General features: G+C 37.3%; 1 protein-coding gene across 1 annotated transcript in view; it reads right to left on the reverse strand.

The window, feature by feature from the left end:
• Nucleotides 1–7,736, reverse strand: part of LOC306854507 (pleckstrin homology domain-containing family G member 2-like) — a 46,687-nt gene extending 38,951 nt beyond the window's left edge. Inside the window, exon 1 of the mRNA XM_079392601.1 lies at nucleotides 7,213–7,736. The gene's annotated coding sequence lies outside the window, so the exon portion shown is untranslated. The remainder of the gene's footprint in view (nucleotides 1–7,212) is intronic.
• Nucleotides 7,737–18,396: the final 10,660 nt, after the last annotated feature.

Below are 18,396 nucleotides of genomic sequence, written 5' to 3' on the forward strand. Positions count from 1 at the left end.
AACCTGAAATTGCGATACATCATGCGATTTAATTTAAGAAGCATATAGTCTGTTGCACTGCATGTTTCAGAGTGAAGAGTGTCACTGTGTTCATTTACACGTGCCGCTTATAATAAACAGTTTTCAGAGCAATGCGGTTCATAGTAAATGCTGCTTCTCACGAATTACATCTCTGCAAGTTTACCATGCATTTGGGAATGCAGTTTGCACACGGTTCACTTTATATAACCACATAAACACTGGTATAATTGCCAACATTCAGAAAGTTTACAGCATTTTACCACTATTCTGCCAAAATAAAAACCAAGTCGTTTTTTGGCCAAGTTGTGCAGCCCTTTAAACAAATTAAAAGACTTACTGAAAAATATTAAATATTTTATATTTACAGTACTTGCATGTCCCATGACCATCACAGAACCGTGGACATGCAAATGTGTCATACTTAAAATATTAGCTTAAAATCTCATGGGGTATTTTACATTCAAGTATGTGTAAATACGGGTGACCACCCCAACCGCGCATTATCCATTGTGTTTGTGAAGTCTTTGTTGTCTAACAAAAATCTAAAAAGATTTTATATTCAAGTAAATATACGGGATTCAGCTGACAAAAAAGTTTGGGAACCCATGCCATAGAAGAAATATTTTAGGTTCCCCAGAAAACAGTTCTTAAAAGATTACATTTTCTTAGCATAAAGAACTTAATAATGTTAAGAACCTTTTTCCACCGTAAAGAACCTTATGTGCAAGGAAAGGTTTCATGGTAGTTAAAGTTTTTTTTTGGACCCACAGATACCAACAAAGAACTTTTATTCACTGAACAGTTTCTTGAACATGTCTTATTCATTTTCTTCATAGTTATTTTGCAACCAAAAACACAAAGCAGAAGCAAAGCTTCTGGTTTTAACTAAAGTATAAAAAAGCATTAAAAACTATTACTTTTGACACTGAACTGTAAAGAATTATCAACAGATGAATTCATATTGCAAACAGAGCCCACTACTGTAAACACACTCACACCCAATGCAACGTCCATCTATCTAAAACTGGCCAACACACATAAACAGAGGTGCATGTGAGTGTGTGGAGGGGTGAAGATGTGTTTTGATGTTCAACAGCTGACCTGTTCACAAAGTGAGGTCAATGCTGATGCACCCAAACACATAAATAAACAGAAGCGTGACTATTGTCAGTCCTGGCCTTGCTGCTCTATTGTATTTCGCAGATAGTTTTGAATGTTATTGTTTCTTTTCCAGCTGACCTTCACATTTCCCTCTGGAGCCGGACCACAGCACTGCCATCCACCCCTCCGACATGTCTGCCCACCGCCAGCACCACATTTTTTTTTGGCCTTTTCCTTGTTCGGTTAGACAAAGACTTCACAAACACAATGGATAATGCACGGTTGGGGTGGTCACCCGTATTTACATATACGCTGGTGAGGAAATGCAGTGGGCATGAAAGCGAAGGGACAGTGAGGAGGGAGGGGCACTAATGCAGGCCACGCTGTATGTGGTCCTCAATCACAGGAGAGCCTTTGTTCAATATCGTATCTTCTAGACAATATTAAGTGGGGGTTGTAAAATATGGTAATGACACAACTATTACAAATAGCTAGTTACATAAATAAGTGATTTTAAGACCAAGCATTTGCCAATTGGTCACATCAGGAGTGGATTCTGGACAAAGCCAAAACACAGCAACTACAAATTTTGTCAAAATTAAGTTATGGGTTGAATCATGTCTATGATCTATGACAGATGGTTCAGCTACACTCAGATTTAGAGATACATAGGGTGAAATTGATATTCAAACAATCCATTATTGAATTAAACAATTAATTTAAAGGGGTCATCGGATGCAAAATTCACATTTACATGTTGTTTGAACATAAATGTGTGTTGGCAGTGTGTGTACACATCCACCCTATAATGATAAAAATCCACCCAGTGGTTTTTATTTAATTCCTAAAAATAATATCCCCTTTTTCAAATCAAGCCGTTCTCAGCTTCTTTTCTGTGTGACATCACACAGACCAAGGCCCCTCCCACAATTGTTGATTGACACTGCCGTCTTACCTTAGACCTGCCCTGAGTGAGCTGTGAACAGCCCGACCACCACTGTTTCGACGCCGGAGCAGGGACATAGACAAGAATGTCTCCATAGTGATTGAGGTGCTCTGTTGTTGGATGTAGTAATGAATATAGCAGTCGTCATTTACTCCTGACATCTGAGCCGCTGAAGACGCAGTGAATTACTTTTGCTTATGAAGGGAATGCACCTCCCGATCTGCCTAAATGCGTCTATGTTCGCACGAATCATTCGTGATCCAGCTTCACCAACTGATGAAGTGAGTGTAAGAGTTTTTTATGAATCTTTGCAAATCGCCTTTCCTAATAATGCGCTAGTGAGCAAGTTTCAGGGCTAAATGCGGCTTAAGTAAATAGTACTGCTTGTCACCCCACAGAAGATAGCAGAGCTCATTATCATTTAAATGAACATGCAATAAAACAGCTTTCTATGAACAGAGCTGTTTTTGACAGGATAAAAAGGCTGTTATAGACTTGTTATAGACAAACCATGTTATAGACTTTTCAGTAAGACCCTAAAGAATCATATCAACTTGTGGAAAATGGGCATCCAATGACCCCTTTAAAAAGGACCATAAAGCCATTTTCGGCACTTTCAATGTTGTCATAATCACTGTGTTTTGCATTTGTAGGCAACAAAAAGTAATTTAAATAATAAAATTAATTATTTGAAAAATTTGCTTTTTTCCCAAGATTTTTTTTATTTAATTCTACCAATGAGACTTTTTCTTATCTTGATATCAATAATGTAGTATCAACCTAATATTTGAATTTCTTCCCACTACCCAAAACAAATGTTTAAAATTAATTTTTAATACATAACTTCAAATGTGCAACAAGTCTATTAAAGTCCTTGCACATAAAACACAGAAGTAGTAGAAGCAATGTCTGCCTCTTAGCCGATCAGTTACAACTAGTAAAAATGTTATAGTACAACTAGTAACAAGTAGTCAAAAAAAGGTAAAATTAATATTCACCAGCAAAGCTGATTAGGTTTATAATGGGTCCCTTCAATTTTTTTTCAGATTGTTCCCACTGAGCTCAATGTTCAACACATTTCATGCACAAATTTTGAAGCTTTGGGAAATTGGCCTACATTTTTAAATGACCCATTAGCGCACAGTAAAACAGCTGTGCATCAGTAATGCAGTCCATGGTGAGATCATATAAATTTGGCCATCATCAACTGGCCAGCGAGAGCAGAGCTTTCCCTGCCATTCACACGACGAAACGAGGCCAGTGACCTCACAATGACTATTAGAAAGCAGTTTACATATTTCAAAAGACCAATTTTCATGGTTTTTCAGAAATATGTCATGATCGCACAGAAAGGCAATCATTCCCCAGAGAACATACAGTGAGGGGAAAGAGTTTTGGCCGAGAGGGCTGAAACATCCAAGTTCCTGAGGCTCAATAAAAGTGTCATCGGGTGTAGTGAAGAGTGGGGCTATAAAAAAGGGCCTGTAGCCCTGAGTTCTTGCCTGCTCCACCAGGGAAATTCGCTTTGTCTTAGTGTATGTAACTAATTATAGAAGGAAAGCTGTGCTGTAAATGGTGTCTATAAAATAATAAGTGTCTGTCCATAAAGTTCAAGGTGACAAACTTGCATGCAGCCCCATCAATTTATCAACAGTGGGAAAAGGGGGGCTAATGGACCTTTTAGTAGCCAGGAAAGGGAACCGCTATGTTATTCATAGTGTATGGGAAGCCTGGGAAGTTAAACAGTTATATATTAAAAACAGGAATGTTTCTAGTGATCAACGATAAGAGATTAAAAAAAAAAAGACAAATGGATAATGATCCAGGCAGGGCAAAGTGTAGACAGAAGGAATGACGCAGAAAAGTCGTGATCTTTGACCTGTATGAAGTAACGCAGCAGAGGTGCAGACAGAATCCTGGGGTGATCAAGAGTCATAGAGAAGTATAGGACGGTGGGAACGAATTACTCATGGAGGACGCATCCAAGTAGGGCAGAGAGACAGTGCGGTTTTGAGTCACCAGGCAGAGGACGGCATTCACAGCTGTGCGTTTGCACACACCTGCACTTAGAAACCCTCTCAAACGCACCCGCTCCGTCACCACTGCAAACACAAGACTCCTTGAGATGGACGGAGTCAGCAAACTCCACCGTTAGAAAGCTCATCCCCTCCCAAACCCATCAAGTCTCTGAACCACTTCCAGCTCTTTTCTCCTCCACCAGTGTCGGAAATGCCGCTGTTTGAGGGAGATGGTGTAAAGTCAGCCTCTTGGCTGCTGAGGGACTGCTCTTGCATTCATTCTGGGGGCTTCGGAGGTCAGAGTTGGGGGTGGGGGTGGGGGGGATTCCGTCTGTGTTTGCATTACTACAACCATCAAATACTCGACATCTGCTGGGCAGATGCTCTTATCTGGGAATATTTGAGAACATTTGCATTCGAGATGAAAATTAAACCTCATTTGCCATGGGTTCCCTTGAGATTTTCCTATGGGTTTTTAATTCATGAGTAAAAAGGGGCTGTGGGAAATAAATTGGTGATACTTCGCTCTTCAACGTTAATTAGACACACCCATACACCAATTTTGATGCAGTTGTTTATTTTTAAAAACATATGTTTGTAATAAGTAACTAAATAACTAAAGTAACTAAGTAACTTACTAATAAGAATGTTTGGGGTGTGAGTGTGTGTGGTTTACGTTGTACATCAAAATGTCCAAGAATCACTAAATTATGTTTACTGCTTATTTTGCTAATACTTATTTTTCTTTTCACACTACAAGCATTCTTGTAGCTTCATAAAATTAAGGTTGAACCACATAAAATGTGTCACATGGACTATTTTAATGATGTCCTTACTACCTTTCTGGGCCTTGAATGTGTCAATTGCGTTGCTGTCTATGCAGGGTCTGTAAACTCTCGGATTTCATCAAAAAAATTCATAATCTGTGTTCTGAAGAAGAACAAAGGTTTTACGGGTTTGGAACAACATGAGGGTGAGTAATTAATGACAGAATTTACATTTTTGGGTGAACTATCCCTTTAATAATTTAAAAATCCTTTTTCAAAACCTTTAGTGTAATGTAAATGTTCTATGGATGTTAAAGGTATATCATGGAACCATGAATGCCAAGAAGAAACTTAAAATTAAGCATTAAAGCAACAAAAATACTGGCAGTATGAAAGACGATTCACAGAATTCGAGCTGCGCTTTACACCTCAGATGCAGGTTGTACCGCATCTCTCCATAAGGGACACGGAGCATGGAGCTGGGAAGCTCATCAGCCCAAATTCTTGTAACTGGGGTGCACTGGGAGGAAATGGGGATTTGGCGTATTCCCTTCGAGGTCATAGGAGGAGGGGGTTTGTCTCCTAAATTCATGGTAAACTAAGCAGCAGGCCGGCATTAGCAAGACAGTTTTCCAAGTGAATAAGTGGATGGTGAAAAGGGGATGTTGGTTTTCAAAGCAAACAGAGCTTTGCATGTTAACCTTCACATTCAAAAGGTCCAAACATCCAGAGGGAGGGTTTGGCTGACTTCCTGCCTCTCGGTTCAGATTCCATGACCAATCCTGAAGCCTATTCTTCTCTTTGATATGATGAAAATGACCAAACAATACCCTTTTCCCCCCTAAAGACCCAAATGGGCGATATTTAAGATATTGTTTTGCCCTGAGATAAGCTGCAATTTTCAAAATAACATAATAAGCTGGAAAAACAATGAAGTGTCATTTGTGGAGTTTTCAGAGCTCAAATCCATGCGTGTTGACATTTTTAAAGAGAATTTAGACCTTGAAGTCAGTCAAGAATGCATGTGTCTTGTGTGTTTGAAAGGAAATTAAACATGACCCCACTGATCTACTGACAGACAAATGACAGACAAACTGTGTGGTGTGTGTTTATATCATAAAGCACATCAGCATGAACTCACAAAACAACAGCATTATAATGAAATTCAGAATAGCTGGGATGCATTACATATGTTTTTGTCTGATCAATCACATGATTTCATTGATCCAAATAGAAGCCAAATTTCTTTTTGAATTGAAAATGACATATTTTGGGGTTAATGCAGGCAATATTTGCGCATACAGATTCCCACTTGTAACAACTGACATCTTTTCAATGAGTTTGTATTCCCGGCTGAACTAATGAGTGAGTAAATTGAGACCAGACGGGATTTGTTGGGAAGTTTTATTTGTCCATTCCAAATAGTCAGCATTCCAGCTGCTAAAGAAAATAGTGTTTGAGCAAGAGGGGGGCTGTAAGAGAGGTTGAGAAAGCCTGGACTTTAAATGTCTGACAAAAGATCTGATGCTGAAAGCAATCCCATGTTGAAGGGTTTTCCAGTGCTGCCTATGAGCTAAGACTGAGGTAATACACATATCTTAAGAAATGAGTCTATACTCTTAAACCATCTATCAAATCAACCTAAGGTGGTTAACCGGTCTGGTTTGATGGTTTTAGATGCATTTTGGGCACTTGCCAGGCTGGAAAACAATCTTAAACCAACCTAAACCAGCAACAAAGTGTACATTAGAACCCTGCTGGGAAAATCACCTTAATCCAGCCCAAACTGGATTGCTGGTCTTTGCCCGTTTAAGATGGTTTTATCTGATTTGGTCTCAGAATCAAGTGTTTTTAGCTGGCTTTGTTGATTTAATCAGATAAAAGTGCTAAAAATCCGATCTTAGGTTGATTTAAGCCATTTTTTCATGCAGGCTACAGTGAAATAAAAGAACACTGCATCTTTTATGAAAACATAATTAGAGATTGTGTGACATTAATCTGGAGGGAGTAAACAAATCTAAAGAAGTATTACTAGACAAAAGGAGGATTTGTTGTAGCTACTAAACAAGAATAAGTTTACTGGTTCAAGATATGATGATGATGATGATGATGATGATGATGACACACGTCTTGACTTGCACACATATGAATACACCATTACTGTGTGTTATATCAATCTCTTTGCTTAATTAACTAATTAATCAATTTACGTGCCAGTTGTTAGACGCTAAGAAATATTATTTTAAAACTAGTATAAAGTGTTAATGCGGTATAATCTATCTTTAGGATGGTTCTGAAATAAACTATATTTTCCTTAAATCACATTGAAAAGTATGACAAGCTGTAACACATAGCCTACCTTTACAGCTGTGCTGATCGGAGACATCAAAAGTAACGCAGCCAATGTACGTACTCCGTTTCCAATCCTAATATCCCACTTTGATGAAAAGGATCAATGGTTTTCCCAGCTCGAGCGCATCAGTGAGTATTCCTGCTTGCTTTGACTAAACAGCGCGTCTGGAGGCTTGGCTTCCAGTATTGTACTGTACTAAGCAACGCTGGATGTTCCAGTGTTCAGCTTCCAACTTTCTTGAGAGTCTCGCCGCCTCGCCGCTGAGTATGAGATGTCATCCTCACTGGATCCACTGTCCCATATATGAGTAACAGACGCGCCTCACTCACTACAGACGCTGAAAGAGCCGCTAGCGTCAAAAACTCAACATTAGGAAAGGAACATATTCCTTTTGGTTTCATCCACACTCACACTACATTTAGACTGAGTAGGAAACGTATTCATTATGTAAGAAAACGCTAGTGGAGAACTGAGAAAGAGTGAAGTGAGTTTGGAGGCTGCATGTGCCTTGAAAGTAAGTGCGCGCGAGTGAGAGAGGAGTATTGACTTGTCCCCCGTGGACACGGACTCCTTGAACTTCCTGTCAGCTTTAACTCCTTTACTGCTGCTGCCCTCATTCATCACTTTGCTTAAGGGAATATGATCAGTCACCCCAAAAGAGTACAGTTACGACGGATGAGTGCAGAGATCAGCAAAGCTCCGTTTAGGAGGGCTTCTCTGTGAGCATTATCAACTAAAGCTATTAAATCGCGTTAAATTAGCCGGAGAGGTAATGAAGTTGTTTTAAAGCACAGATGTCAAATGTTGTGTTTGCATTTTTTGTTTACGTTATAGAGACCCCAATACTATAGGGGAGACCGGGGCTAGTTGTCACACTTTTTAGCCTACTCAATGCATATTTCTTAGGTTTATTTAGAGACATACCGAATGTCTCTAAATTAAATATAAGTATTGTTTTCCTGGAATACAAATGTAGAACATTTAACATTTGTATTTATTTATTTATTTTTAGCCTATCAATTTTATCTCCCCATTTTACATGTTTTCACACTGGGGTTGTCACATGAAAAACCATATACAACATTAAATAAAAAATTTGTGCTGGGTAATGATTAATCGTGATTAATCGCATCCAAAATAAAAGTTTTTGTTTATATAATATATGTGTGTGTACTGTGTATATTCAGTATGTAGCTATAAAGACACACACATACAGTATATATTTTGAAAATATTTACATGTATATGTTCATAATAATATGATTCATATTATATATAAATATATTTAATATATAAACACAACATATTTTTCTTAAATATATACATGCATGTGTGTGTATTTATATATACATTATAAACATACAAAGTACACACACATATATTATGTACACAAAAACTTTTATTTTGTATGTGATTAATCGTTGCCCAGCACTAATAAAAATAAAACAACTTATAGTATTAAACAGTCAAAAGTACACAAGATAACATAGAAATATATCAAACCATTGTTTTGAATGAAATGTCAACCTTTAAAACACGTGACAACTTGCCTCATTAAAAATGTGACTCTTGTCCTGAGAAGACAGCTCAAATTTCAGTTAAAATTTCCCTTCCTTTTATAGTATATTGGTGTGGTTTCTCATAAAATGACAAAGCTTGTATAGCCAGATGTCATCAAAATAACTTCCTTGAAACTGAAATGACTCCAACACGTCATGTATTCTGCTTGAATAGTCAAGCTGTTACATTTATGAGGAATACTCAGACATGTCAGTGCAAGTAATGTCTTAAATCATCACCATAACAGTTTGTCATGCGTCTCTGAGATCACCTCACCCTTTAATCAAGCAAATATTTAGGAGGAAACTAGACTGAGACTAAAACATGTATTGAGAACAAAAATGGGCTTCTGCAGTTTGTTTAGAAGCATTTATCCAATATACCCAAAGCATGTCATTTTTTAAGAAATCCTTTTCAAACAATCTAGTAGTTACTGCACTACAATGTTATCAGCTGCAATAAAAGGAATGATTAGACAATGAAACGGCCCTTGCATCTCCTTAATGAAATTTCATTCAGTTGAATTGATAAGATAACCACAAAAACACAAACTGACTCATTGAATTTGTAAGGAAGGTAAACTGCGCAGAAAATATTTACAAAAGTGAAGACTGAAAGGAGTAGATGGAGAACCAAGACATTCCAAGATTACATTTTACTTTTAGACAAACAAACTGTTGTATCTGAAGAGCTTCAAGGTGCATGACCTTCCACATGGGTTTATTTTGCGCAGATAAGGAAAAATGCCATGAGCATTGTTTGAATGAGGCTTGTTTAACACATTGTTTGGAATTCTTGTCTTCAGTTATAGTTTAATTGTCTCGGTGTAAACAGGCTGAGCAATAACAGAAGAATGTCATTGTTGAGATGTAGTGAATTACTCCCAGTCATAGGCAGAGACACCATTACTGAGGAAGATTCGCAACTATCCAGTCTATTATCTAAAACAGGACACTGTGTATTCCATCCATATGCAAGTAATCTAATAGTGATGAAAAGTACATAGTCACAAGAGCTGTATCACAGTAACTATAAGGTTTTGAATCCAAAAGTCCAATTGCATAAAATAATGTTTTCTTTAGCAGTGTTTGTCTGTGTTGGTTTCCAAAAACATGTTTACAACTGTCTTAAATGATGACAATCTTGTGATTTCTACTTCTTAAAGAACAGTAAAATAATATCATATTGTTGTAATTAGGAACACAATAAAATCGCATGGCATATGATAAGGCCAGACTGAACTTTGTGCTCACAGAACTAATTTATTTTTCAGAAATTTCAGGTTGGGTTTTTATAAGTCACCTTTTCCATTTTTGCAGTTGTACTTCTCATAACTGTGTACATTTTGCTCAAAACCAATTATATGCGTTAATAATGTTGTAGCAGATGCCTTATATATTTAAAAAATGATATTTTTCTTAAATCAGCGGCTTCCCATTGTGACATCCTATCAAGCTACAGGGGCATGTTGTCACCAAAGGTCACACATCCATGTGTTAGATTACCTGTATTTTATTTAATTATTATAATTTTTAATTTGTTTTGGTAAAATAATGTTCAATATGTTGTATAGTCTAGGTACAGTTCATAAAAATGAATATTTTGTCATCATTTTCTCCCCCCTCATGTTTCAAATCTGTATAACTCTGTGTTTGGAGAACATTGATTCATATTGTATGGAGAAAAAAAACCCTAAAACATTTCTTAAAATATCTTTTGTGTTCCACAGAAAAAGGAAAGTCTAATTTATGTATTTATACAGAAATGTAGCCAGAAAAGTAAAAAATATGACTATTAGCCTCAGTATCCCCTATACACTTTACCTTATATAATTTCTTAAAGGATAATGGTTTCAACCAGGTCCCATGTCAAAGGTCCGCTAAGGCCACCAGGGAACTCTATTCTAAAACAGGAAACTAAAAACCGAAGGTGTTTTTGAGAGAAAGCATGAAAAACCTTTGATAAATAAACAGCAGATGCACTAAAGGAATTCAGCATTTCAGCAGAAGTCACTGGCTGAATGCCAAACAGTAGTTTTATAATATAGCTTCCCCGACTCTGAAGATGGCCTAAACAGCGATGCAATGCTCTACTTGGGGTTGTTAGATATATTTCACAGGCCTCCAACACGGAGAGATTAAATGCCAGGAAGCTGTTCCCATCTGTCTCCTCTGCATTCTTGGATTGAAAATAACACAGACCTAAATTCAAGAGACAGTCACCATCATCGGAAAAAACATCAGGTTGGATGGTGAAAGCGCAGGGAGTCGCTATCTAATGATCCAGTGTGTTAGTGTGCAAGATCCAGGCGTAAAGGGGCGAAAAAGCTCACAGCTGAAAGCATTTTACTAAAGAAAGCCCATAGATTAGGCTGCGCTCCCATCCAAAGCCACACACATCCCAATGACCTAGATATAAAAAACAGATATTGGGCCCTTTTTCTCTACCCGCATTGCATGGAGAGGAGCTAAGTGGGGGAGCGTGACTAGAAAACACAGGCTCATATTTCCCTAATTTTAGCAGCCTGGTCACTGGCTCTGACCTGGAGCTGTTGATTAGCCTGAGACGCCATTAAACCACAATGACTGGCAACAGTCACTTAGCGCCTGCTTTCAGCAGGTTACCACTACACCACACCTCAGCATGAGCATTTAATGACCTAAATTTGACTAATCACTGTCTTGCACGTGTGTTCATGGGAAACAATCTGAAAGTCACCAGGTAGTCAGTGATGGCAAAGTTGGCAGGGATCACAGTCACCTTTAAGCATGAGTCAATTGGAGCTTGGTGGGGTTGCCACAAAGAAGCTGCAGGCTTGCACAAATGATCCATGATTCATATATACACAGTGGGAGGGTGAATGGGAGGGCACATGCTTTCAGAGCTGTCGGCGAAGGCCAATTATAGGCCTCTCTAGGTTGAAACAGGAGGTTTTAAGCATTAGAAAATGTATGTAATTTGTTTCACTCATGTTTGTCATTTGTAGAACGGCGGAGCAACAACAAACCCATAACAGAACCTGTTAATCCGTGGCGTTATGGAAGGTATGCTGTACAAATTGAAGTCATTGCTCTTCTAATGACATGTGGAAGCCTGTCTGCCTCATAGTATAAAAAATAAAAAAGCTAATTAAAAGTCGCAGTTAAGATATAAGGAAGTACAAGGAATAAAGTAATTTAAGTGACGTTTGTGAGATATAAAGTGACGATCATGAGATATAAAGCTGAAAAATAAAGTTACAGTTGAGATAGTCACAGTTTTTAAATATAAAGCCATAAGTAATAACTGATAAAGTCACAACTGTTAGATATAAAGTAACAGTTGTGAGATATAAAGTCACAATTCTGAGAAATAAAGTTGCAAATGTAAGAAATAGTTGCAATTATACATTACAATGTTACAACAGTTGTGAAATATTACAGTTTTTTTCAACTGCTTACATACAAAATCTTTACAATTTCTGAAACCTGACACTTAAACACCAGAACCACACACCAGATCTGCAAAACCATACACTAATTCTCAGCCTTTGACTCAGTTTTCCATTTAATCTTTTTTTTTTTTTGCAAAACACAACATAATTCTCTATGTAACACACTAAAATCTAACAGGAATTAATATAATTACAAAGGTTTTCGCAAACGTTTGCTTTTGAGATGTGTTTGTGATATTTTGAATGCAGTGCTTCATTTTGCAAGAGATGTGAGGCATTTTGCATTTTGTGTGTGCAATTCTTGGATTTGTGTGTAAAGTTTTGAAAAAATGAGGCAAAGTTTTGAAAATGTAAGCAGTTGAAAAAAACTGTCTGTCACAATTCTGAGAAATTGTTGCAGTTATGAAATATGTCACAATTGAGAGATATAAAGACACAGCTGTGAGACAAAGTTATAATTGTGTGAAATAGTTAATAGTAATTATGAATTATAAGATAACAATTGAGAGATATAGCTACAACTGTAAGACATAAAGTAACAGTTGTGAGATATAAAGTCACATTTCTGAAAAATAAAGTTGCAATTGTGAGAAATAGTTGCAATTATACAATATAATGTCACAACCCTGTTGAAAAAAACAGCATATGCTGGTTAAGTATTTTTTGAAGCATGGTTGCTGGTTTAAACGGGTCCTTAGTTGGTCATGTGCTGGTCCTAAGCAACTAGCTCCTGCTCAGGACCAGCTTAGGACCAGTCCATGACCAGCTTAAACCAGCTCAGACCAGCAGCCATGCTTCAAAACATACCTAACCATAACTGTTTTTTTCAACAGGGATATGTGAGATATGAAGTCAGACACTGAGAGATATAAAGTCATAGTTGTGAAACAAAGTTGCAATTGTGTAAAATTGTTGTAATTATGAAATATTTTACAATTGTGAGATATAGCTACAACTGTAAGACATAAAGTAACATTTGTGAGATATAAAGTTGCAGTTGTGCGATATAAAGCTGCAATTTATAAGAAATGAAGTCACAAATATTAGATAAATTGAGAAATGATCACAAATGTGAGAAATAGTTGCAATTGTGAAATATAATGTCACAGCTGTTAGAAATAAAGTCGCAAATGTGAGACAATGTTGCAGTTGTGAGATGTTGCAATTAAGTATAAGTATAAACTCACAACTTTCACTGAGGTAGAAACAGGCTTCTGTATGATTATTGCAGCTATACTTCTTTTTATTTTCAACTTCTGAATTATAACATCACTTAGACAAAGTTTATATTTCTTATTTTTTATTCATGTGACAGTTGCATGTTGAGATGACTCAACTTTCAGTTTGAATCTCATCATATTGTTTCCACAACAAATCAAGTAAGTGAATCAAAGATTAGTAGTCTTAACTGGGTTTACAGCTTTCAGACTACTTTATTAAATGTGGCAGTTTAAGTTCAAATCAAATACACTAGATGACTAAAAAATGACTTTGTTTTCATGAATAATTTGACCAAACTGAGGATTATGCCATTTGATTGTCTAGGGGAAATACAAACCAAAGACTTATTTTTGTACATGTATGGTTGTCCAGATACCTCCACAAAAAAACCCATTGTGAAGCATAAAACAGCACTCCTCATTCATTTCACTGTATAAGTATCACCTTCAAAACAAGATATAATTTGCTTTGTGGCGTCTGCCAAGTGAAGACACGTAATTTTATTGTTTCTGAGGGGACAGGTCAACAGAAATGAAGTGATGTTCAGCTGAACTGCAAACCATTGAACCCAAGACTATTGCTTTCAGTCACAAAATGACCCACAGGAAATGGCTGGAGCCTTTGGTGAAAGTAAACAGAGGGCCTGCATCCTGTCTCTGTCCATCTCTGAACTGGACGTGAGAGCAATGTTCTGTCTGTGGCTCCGGTTTTGATCGCTATATACCACAAGTCTCTGTGAAATGCAGGCGACGGCTCCACACCTGTTACTGAGGCAAACGGGAACAGGGAGGTGCTGCGTGGCTTGCAATCTGTTCCCACAGCTGGTGGCAGTAACATTGTTTGAGTCCCTTCATTTTCCGTCCTTGTAAATAGATGCCTGAAATGTTTAAGCATTTAAGGGCAAAGCACATTTTTTACCAACTAAGCAGCACGCCTGGACATTATTAAAACAGTTTGTATAGAGGGATATTCTGGGTTAAGTTAAGCTCAACTGGTAGAATTTGGGGTGTAATAGTCATTACCAAAAAAATAATAATATGAAATAAAAAATAAAATAAATATGTGCACCTCTTTTAAAAGGTGGTCACATTGAAGCACTTAAGCCCAAAGTTTTTTTACGCGTACACTAGGGTATGCATACAGTGTGCATAATGTAAATTTAATCATCAGCATAGTACAAGGTGTCACAGATCGGCCGGGCTCCAGTACCAACCCATCACCTGAGTTTTAAGTCACGCCACCTGCACCTCAGCACCCAATCAATCCCGCACTACTTAAGCACACACCCCACTCCAGTTCATTGTCCGATCTCGAACTTACGAAGTGGACTCTCACAGCTCCTCGCTGTTACTCACCTGATACCTACCGGCTAAACAGACTTACCTTCAGTTCCTCTCCTTCGTTGATCCTCCGAGCCTCCTTCGTCTGTCCTCCTCCTGCAATCAGCCTCGATTGTCTCCATTGCCATCCTGGGGTGTGTGCCGCCTCCCGTCTTCCACGAGTTCCTGGCAAGATACACCAAGCCTCAGTATATCCTTTCAACTACCTGTTCAGTATCAAGTTTCTACTCACCTGCCTCTGCCATAACCACTCTGCTGAATCAATAAACACCTGCTATATTCACTATTCTCTGTGTCCTGACCACTTCTGTTACACACGGGTACTGTATGCAGCCAGATTTTTCTTATATGCACTATGCACCTTGTTTGTATGTTTTGCACTAATTTGTTTGTCCACAAGGTGGCAACACTGAGTCGGCATATTGTTGCAGTTAAAAAAAGAAACTGATGAGATGAAACCACAACAAACTACCGAAAGATGGCAAAAATAACAGACGCCAGCACTGATAAGCATTTAGGTGAGATGGTCAAGAGATCCGAGATCCACTTAAAAGAGTACAAAGGCATTTTCATTGCTCATAACTTCTGGAGTAAAATAGCGTGGACACTGGACAGAATAACATTTTGCATGTGGCCTGCACCTGATTTTATGCATGCTATCAAATGCTAAACATTGTTTTCATAAAATACTTTGGATTTACATAGAAGTGAATTTGGCCAATTTTTGAAGCATTAGAAAAATGTGAAGCTTGTAATTTTATAAAACCACTTACATTAAAAGGATGGTTCACCCAAAAAATGAAAATTGGGTCATTAATTACTCACCCTCATGTCATTCCGAACCCATAAGACCTTCGTTCATCTTCGGAGAACAAATTAACATATTTTTGATGAAATCCGAAACGCGTTGTGGTACTCTCGTGAACCCGCATCAAAGACTGACATGGAAGAGAAGAAATTGTTGAATAAACTCATTATTTTTGTTTTCCTTGCGCATAAAAACTATTCTTGTGGCTTCATAAAATTAAGGTTCAACCACTGATGTCACATGGACTATTTTAACGATGTCCTTCCTACGTTTGACATGGTAGTTGCATTGCTGTCTATGGAGGGTCAGAAAGTTCTCGGATTTCATCAAAAATATCTTAATTTGTGAGATCTGACCCCATTTACTTCCATTGTAAATGCTTCACTGTAACCCAGATGTTTGCTTTAAAAACTAAGTTAATAAGAGGATGGACATGTGGAAATTAATCCTACATTACACCACAAATGCTGTCAACCAAAGTTGATTTGCAGTGAACCTGGATTATTGCTTTAAAAACATTTAGCCCAAAGTTCAAAAGGATACACCAGGCATCTTTGGTGGGCTCTAATGTTTCACTTCTCCTATTTGTCCACCCATCATCCTGAAAGCCTTGTTTTGTAAGGGCAGCTGTGGGGAAGGCTACAGTATGGCCACCCAGAGCTACAAGACCTTTGCCAATTATCTTCTGTGTTGTTCAATCCAGATCTCCACCCTCAAGATGTTCATCCATAAGCAGACATTTCCACAGCCTACTCTTTACCAGACTTGACTCAAGTAGCTATTTTTGGTGTCTGATATGCTGCCCACTAAAAAGCCTGATCCTTTGTAAATTAGATGACTCTACATCCGAAATATTCTCAGAAAAGAATTTTCAGTGAATGATGTCATATCCTCTAACAAGTAATTAAGCTGTACAGGAAGACTCTGGGAGAGAATATCTAACTGTATGAGAACTATGTTTTGATTGTTTGGCAGGCAACAGTTTTCTTTCGAAGAGTTTCTTACAGAGTACATCATCATTTGGATCCAGATCTTGAAAACGAAAACATAACAGAAATGTACACTCACTTTCTCTCACTCGACATTAAAATTTAAGCAGAGTGGAAAGTGAAAGTTTTTATGTTTTATGTTTCTTTAACATTTCTTTTCAGCTCATTGCTGAGCATGTCATCCACCGCCATCTTGGAAACAACGTCAAATGGCACTTCTGTGATACCCACGTACTATAAAATAGTTAAATACATCCAGAGCTGTGTAGATTACTCACAAATTGTAGTCTGTTACTGATTCAAAATTACATGACAAAAATTGTAGTCAGTAACATAATCCATTACATTACACATTTTAGGCAATATAATCAGACTACTTTTTGATTACTTGTAGATTACTTTTGACCTAACTCATTTATCACATTGATTTAAATAGGACGATATTGCAATTGATCTAAAAATTCAAATAGTAAAATAATATATTAAACATTACATTACATCAAGGCTTCGCAAAAAAAAATAATAATAAAAAAAATTTATATATATATATATATATGTGTATAAAAATATAAATAAAACTGGGGTTTGTGAGTTTAATGAAAAGCTAATAAATCATTAAAAATTTCAAATTAAAATAAATAATTGTAAAACAACATAAAGCAAAATTAAACACTTACTAAAAAAATGAAATAGTTTATTCATTTAAGTTGCATGTCATGTGACCATTAACCAATATCAATAACGCACTCTATCTTTGCTTTATTTACAATTTCAAAAATCATTTTTTTACAGTGTGATTCAAAATATGAATAAATACTATAAATAGTATATAACACTGTCACGAACACTAACCTAAAATGAATAGATATGTTCTTTCTGAAGACTGACAGAGGGCCGGTCGTACCAATCATGACCTCTCTCCCAAAAGAGCCTCAAACACCAAACATGGGAATTATTGCTGATCAGGTTTAACTCCAAAGACATTCCAGTAAAGACTATCAGCAGCTGTACCATTTTTTCTTCAACAGCGGAGTGAAAAAGTTCAGATGATAAATGCATCCAAGAGACTTTGACCTTCTGTGTGTCACTGATTCACACCAAAACACTTCATCATGCTCCTTTTGTGATGTTACAGACCCAGACGGTGTCTCCGAGGGCTTGAATCCAAATAGCTGTGGACACAGCCTAACTAATAAAACAGAACAACCCACCCAGCACAAAGGTGAGCACGCACAGGACTGCGGGAAAATAAATCGCACCACAACTCACAATTAGTGCCGTTAAATAACAAAGTATTCATCTAATCCCTTCAGAGCTAGCATGTGAAGCCTTCAAGATATTTCACACATAAAGAGGTTTTTACAGCTTATCAGTCTTAAACATGTTCTTATGCAACAAATCTCAAATGTTCTAGACACACAAAGCTTGTTTCTCCAAGTCAACATATAACACATCTTTGTAAATTAAAATGCTATTTACATTTTTGAATCAGTCCCAAGCATTCCTTCCTCCTGATTTTATCATGCAAAAACACAATGGTGCTTATGTAGAGAGGGAAGGAGAGAGAAAGTGAGGTTTCAGACTCAAACTGATGACCTTAAACAACTTTTCTCATGTGTGACATCAAACTGAAGCCTCTCCCTTCTGCATAAGATCATTCATTTTTGTATGGCACAAGCCTGTAATTCTTATTGAACCATAAATACGATTCATTGCTTATTAAGTTTGCCACACACATACTTGGCTGTCATAAAGGCTACCGCACACATTTTACCTAACTGGTATTCTGGACTGAGATCGTAACAATAGATACAACTGAGAAAAAACCTTACAGCTGCAG

The sequence above is a fragment of the Barbus barbus genome, assembly GCF_936440315.1.
Source record: "Barbus barbus genome assembly, chromosome: 34".
NCBI classification, from domain to species: domain Eukaryota; kingdom Metazoa; phylum Chordata; class Actinopteri; order Cypriniformes; family Cyprinidae; genus Barbus; species Barbus barbus.